This window comes from Amphiprion ocellaris, chromosome 12 (genome assembly GCF_022539595.1).
Source record: "Amphiprion ocellaris isolate individual 3 ecotype Okinawa chromosome 12, ASM2253959v1, whole genome shotgun sequence".
Classification (NCBI taxonomy): domain Eukaryota; kingdom Metazoa; phylum Chordata; class Actinopteri; family Pomacentridae; genus Amphiprion; species Amphiprion ocellaris.
In genome coordinates, this window is record NC_072777.1 from 2,595,003 (window position 1) to 2,601,605 (window position 6,603).

A 6,603-nucleotide genomic window follows, 5' to 3' on the forward strand; every position below is an offset into this window, starting at 1 on the left:
GTTCAGAATACACATTTACATCAGAATTAACCCTGCAATAAATTCAGTCACAAGGAAAAAAAACTTATGAAAAAGCATAAAATGTCTATTTATAGTCATCAAAATTTGAAGCTATTTATGGATGTAGGTTTCTAAATGTTAGTCCACAGATGCTGGTAGTTCACACTAAACACAACCCCACAAAATAAAGATTTTCACATTAAATTGTGCTGTAAAATCATTGCTACAATCAGTTTATTCACAGAAGCAAAATAGACTATGAATAAGGTTCCGTGTACATTTTGGTAATTGGATTTTCCGTTCTGAAACGGGTATTGAAAAACAAAAAACGAGTGGTTATTTGATTTTTGTTTTAAAATACAACAAATAAAATTGAAATACAAGGCGTTTTTCCTTTTCATGATCAAAAAGGGATGTACAAAATTTTAAAAATGCTTTGATTTTCATTTTATATTTAGAATAACAAAAGAATAAAATCAGATACAGAAACGAAAAAAGGTCGGTTTTTTCATTTTCTGAGACCGGAAGTGGTCATCAGCAAGTGTGGAGCCAAACGACAACAAGATTCTCAGAGGGCGGAGCCAGAGAGCAGTGATTGGTCAGACTGACTGAGAGCCAGAGAGCAGTAATTGGTCAGACCATAGATAATATAGAAGACAGCGCGCTAGCGTATCTAGCATGTGTATATCTATGGTCGGCACGTCTGGTAGCATCTCTGGCTGTTGTTGACCTTGTTTTTGGAGTAAAACACGGTAAGAAGATAAATACTTCTATCCTGTAGCGTTGTTTTGTTGTACGTTAAGTCAGCGACTTGTGAAGAGTTGTGTTTTGTCGTGTTTGAGCAGTTGGTCCGGACGCGTTAGCTAGCTAAGCGGCTAAGTTAGCTAGCTAAGCGGCTAAGTTAGCTAGCGGGCTAATTAACACAGGGGGCTAACTTACCGCTGAACACCTGTGTTAGTTGCTGCAGCAGCTATCCTCATTATTAGAATGACCTTCTCAACCTGTATTTCTCTGCTGTGTATTTTAGCTTTTAAAAAAGTTATTTTACTTTAAGGTTAACTGAAACCCGTTCAGCTGCACTGAAGTTTAACATTCAGCTGGTTTGAATTAAACCGCGCTTAGCTTAACATTGCGCAACATTACCTCTCTGAATCTCCATAATTTCATTAAATCCCTTCTCTCTTCCACTGCTCAAGTTCAATCTAGTATATAAAATGACATTAATAGTGACTAAACTAACAACCAGCCATTGTATTTATTTATTATTGCATGTATTTGTAGTAAAACATGAGTTGAAACATCCTACTTTTGGATCTAGAACTGCACAAGCTGTTCATTTTCAGTCACCTGATGAGTTAAACTCCCCTTTTTATGTAAGGTTGAAGCAGAAAGTCTGAGTTAACAAAGAAAGTTGTTTATAATTTGTGATACCTGTCATCTCTGACTGAGGCTTTAGTTTTTGTTGAGCTGATTTACACGTAGAAACTTTGTTCAGGAAGATTTCTCAGTAGCTCAGAGGACAGGCTGCTTTTTACACAACCTTGTAAGAGAATGTCTGTCAATGCTTTCAGCAGAATTTAGAAACACAACACTTCCTAAACAGATATTTTGAGGCTGTGAGGTTGAACATTTTTATATATACGCACAAAGTTATTGGGGGGGCACGAAAGTTTTTTTGTCCTCTGAAGGGGGGCCCGACAGAAAAAATTTGAGAATCACTGCTTTACTCTGACATCCAGAGTTAAACAAAAGTGTAGAATGTGTGCCGTGCAGAAGAGATTTACTTTCTTAGATGCAGTTTTAGTGGTTCCATCAGAGAAAATCAGATCCATATACAGATTTTTATTAATTCCAGGGCTGGTTCAGTAAACATTATAATAATAACTACATCAGATAATTCTTTGTTGCAGCTGGAATTTTGCAGACTGAGAGATGGTTGAGAAGGTTTCAGTTCTTGTTTCAGCAAAATATGTTAGAATAGAAGATCTTTGTCACTGTACATGAAATTATCTGCAAACCAGCAAAGTGCATCAGTCTGAGGTATCTAAAAATAAATAAGTGAAGAAAAATGCTTCTAAAGCCAATAATAAACAGAATATTTTGAGTGAATATTCTAAAAAGGAAAGAAAAGCTCCATTCTCACTCCTCTCAGGATAAACTGTCATTAAAATTGACTTTAAATTTAGCTTCAACATGAGATAAAAACATTTACTTCCATTACTGATGTTGTCAAGTTTTAATAAATTTCATGCTACTTTTATAAAATGATGAAAGTGAATAAATAGTATTTGTGTGATCTGTGTTTGATTTCTGTCTTTTCTCCTGTCATCCAGATGTTCAGAGGGAGATGATGCCACATCTGGTCCAGCTGATGGAAGGTCTTGAAGTTCTCTGACTGGCCTGGACTGAAGATGGTCGTCTCACTGGATTTAAGGTTCAGATGCTCAGTAACAAACTCCACCAATGAGCCAACAGGGAAGCTTTAGGTTTATTAAATGTTGCTATGAAGGTATCACTGTTTTTCTTTGTGAATGCAATGAGCTCCAACTGAAACTTGAATTAGAACTTAGAAGTAAATCCTTCCATCTGAAAGGATTTAGTTGCATTAATAACCTCATAACATTCTAATTTTTATTCCAGTCTTGGTTGGAAATAGAATCTCTGTATTGATTCAGGTAAAAACTGAACTTCACAGCATGTTGGAGCAAAACAACCAGATGAAAACTGTGATGGTGTTGGATTGTCAGACCATAATGTTGCAGCTCAAAGCAGCTTTTCTATCTCAGTTCATTCTGACATTCAGCTATGAATCAACACAGCAGATGGTGATCCATGCTGTGGAAATCTCACATCTCCTGATTTAATGGAGCTGCTTTGCACTGTTTACACTGTTTATTCACCAACACTTTATTTAATAAAAGTCCCATCTAGTTTTCATGAGGAATGTGATGTTTTAATTTCTCTGAATAACTGCAGTCTAATGGAACAGCTGGATTTGTAACATCTGTCCTGATATTGAGCATGAAGTATTGATCAGAATACTTATGGTCAGCAGTCATCCCTGAAGTTTTACATTAAAATCTTTACTTGTGTTGTGAACTTTGGTAAGAAGCAGAAACTTTAGCGTTGCCATGGATACATGAGTATTAAATTCTGTCCATGTTTCCATTTTGGGAAATTCAGTCCAGCAGATGAGTTTGTTTTTACTGCCAGCTACATTCAGTCTGAGATATTAAGAATAAATAAATGTGCATAATGTGGAAATGAAAAGATTTTATTTTTATTTTTTCCTACAGCTACTGCATGGAAAGTTCCAGAATGTGGAGGAATTTAGTCTCACAATCACAGACAATAAATATTATCTAAGTCTGGTTATTGTTGTTTATCAGCACAATACAAAAAGATTCATGTTAGAAATATTCCAGTTAAGACTCTAGAATATCAGGATTTATGTAAATTTACCTCAATAATATGAATGTTCAGGTTAAGATTGTGCAGTGATATTTATTATGTAAGTTTAGCTGATTAAAGTTTATGACTCTAATTATTTAAATTTACATCATTACAATAATATTTAGGGTCAGACTCTACAGTATTGAGATTAAGAAATCAAATATTCTATAAAATGTAAATACACTGAACTCATTTGGATATATTTAAGTGAGACTCTACAATATTATTTGACACAAATCTATCTAAATCAAAATTTGAATCATTTTTACTCCAAACATTTACTGGACTGATTTAAATATTAAAATCACTCCTTTCTAATCCTCTGCTGTACGTTCAAACCTGAGGCCTTAAATAGAAACACACAAGTATCTGTTTGAAGGAACTTCTGCAGAGTCCTGGTTCCAGAACATGATGATAGAATTATAGACAAACTTTAACAAAAGCTGCCTGAGAGTTTACAGGTTTTTATGTTAGATTTCTTCACTAATTTAATGAGAGTTATCTGCAAAAATCAAGTGTTCATTTGATGAACTTCATTTCCTAAAACATCCAGAATTGGAGCTCATATCTTTGGCAGCTGTAAAGTTTCTGCTCCTTCAAAGTTCACAACACAATGAATGAATTCCTGAAACACTCTCAATGCTGGAGAGCGTTTGATGCTGAAGCAGTGACCAGTTTTTCTGTTTCTTCTCTGGAGATGCACAATGAGGGACGTCTGCAGAGACTGAGAAAGAGTCTCACCACATCCTGACATGAGGAAAAAGACTTTATTGAAGACTACAATGAGAAAAACTATCAGACAGCAGACGGCTGCATTCAAGGTGAGCTCTGAACATTTGATCTGGAACAGGAATTCAATAACAGCAGCATGAGCTTCATTTCAGTCTGTAGCTGCTAAATTCATGGATGAATCATCTGGTACTAGAGAGGAAGACCATCAAACATCCATGTCAGCTGATGGAGAGTCTGTAGTTCTTTGGTCTGAAAGCACAACAAGAGTCGACTCATTAAAGGAGAAAACAGGAGATATTGTTGCTTCTTCTGTCGCTCTGCAGTTTCCTTAGATTGAAAATCAAGTTTATATGTTAAATGATTTACCATGTGAGCCCAAGAAGACTTCAATAAACTCCCTCCATCCCCTGGACACAACATATTTTATTACCATGTTAAATCTTTTTTAAAAATATGTTTTTGAGTTGTAATCCTAGTTTTAGCATAGTTTTTTCTCTTTGCTTGTTTAGTTTTGTCATCTGTGTGAAAGGTGCTAAACAAATAAAGTTGAATTGATAAACTGAATAATTGACCAACTCATGATTGTGACAACCGAAGTATTTTCATTGTGATTTAAGGGTTTGTTTCATTTTTAAGGTTGGGGTTAAAATCTTGACAGAAAAAAAAGATTAAAGAAATAAACTACATTTAAAAAAGCAATTAAATCAAAGGACAAAAACATTTAATACACAAAACTTTTAAAAAGAAAATTAAGCGTTAAATACAATTAAATGATATTAAACAGACAAAATATTTAATTAGATAATTAAACAGAAGATACAAAACATGTAATTATGAAATTAAACAATTTTTAAAACAAAAATATCAAACCTTAAAGATTAAATATTTTAGATAAACATTTAAAAATACAATTAAACAAGAAGAATATTAAACATTTAAAAAACAATTACAAAACATTGAATTAGATTATTAAACCTTTAAGAAGACAAAACATTTAATTAAAAAATTAAATGTTTCATTAGAAAATTAAATCTTAAAAACAATAAAACTTTAAATAGAAATTAAACAGAAAATACAATGAAGCATTTAAAAAGAAAATTAAACATTAAAAGGTGGTTAAACATTTCAAAAGAAAAACCTAAACAAAGATTTAATTGAAAAACATTGGGAAAGAAAAGGACATTTTTCAAACAAGCTGATAAAACATTTGAAAAAACAACAAACATTAAAAAGACAAAACATTTGTAAATAAAATCAGACAAAAAAATAAAAAGTGAGAAAAGAGCAAAACAAAACTTTTAAGAATCAAACTAAAGACAAAACATTTGAAAAGACACCAGTTAAACTTTAGAAGATCAAATTAAACAGAAGAGACAAATGATCAAAAAGATAAAATGATCAAAAAGAGCAAAAACAGATAAAGTTCTTAAAGCGTTTTCTAGTCTGAAATGAAACATCGAGTTATTTCTTCAAACATTTCCTCTTTCTATGTTCTTGGTTTGATTGTGGACAGATTTACTAAGAACTCATTTCAGAAAACTGCTTTCCAGATAAAGTCTACTAGTAGTTGAAGGCATCGATCAAACTAATGTTACCTTCTGATCTCCACAAACTTTACTGTTCATTGAAGAGAATCAAAGTTTGTTGAGGATTTCTAAAAAACCCACAGGTGAAGGTCTGAGAAGAACTCAGATGGATGGTCTAAATGTGAAATCAAGACTCATGGTCACAAGTTTTAAGGCTTCTGTTAACCAGAAAGTTCAAACAAACAGAGAAGTACTGAGAAACTTTTAAAACTTCAGTCCTCAGACTGTCTGAAGGTTCAAACTAACAGAGAAGTACTGAGAAACTTTTAAAACTTCAGTCCTCAGACTGTCTAAAGGTTCAAACTAACAGAGAACTACTCAGGAACTTCAAAGATATCAGTCCTTGGACTGTCTGAAAGTTTTTTTCAAAGAAAACCTTTCTGGAGCGTTTTTCACGGCCTCCTTTACATTATTTCATCATATGGCACGTTTTTACAACATGTTGAAAAATTACATTTTTTTTCGACATAGTATACTATGGCGTTTTTTTTTTGCGCCAAAATTCATGATGATTTTTTTTTTCAAAGAAAACCTTTCTGGAGTGTTTTTCACGGCCTCCTTTACATTATTTCATCATATGGCACGTTTTTACAACATGTTGAAAAATTACATTTTTTTTTCGACAGTATACTATGGCGTTTTTTTGCGCCAAAATTCATGATGATTTTTTCTTCAAAGAAAACCTTTCTGGAGTGTTTTTCACAGCCCACTTTACACTATTTCATCATATGGCACATTTTTACAACATGTTGAAAAATCGCGGGTTTTTTTCGACATAGTATACTATGGCGTTTTTTTGCGCCAAAATTCATGATTTTTTTTTCAAAGAAAA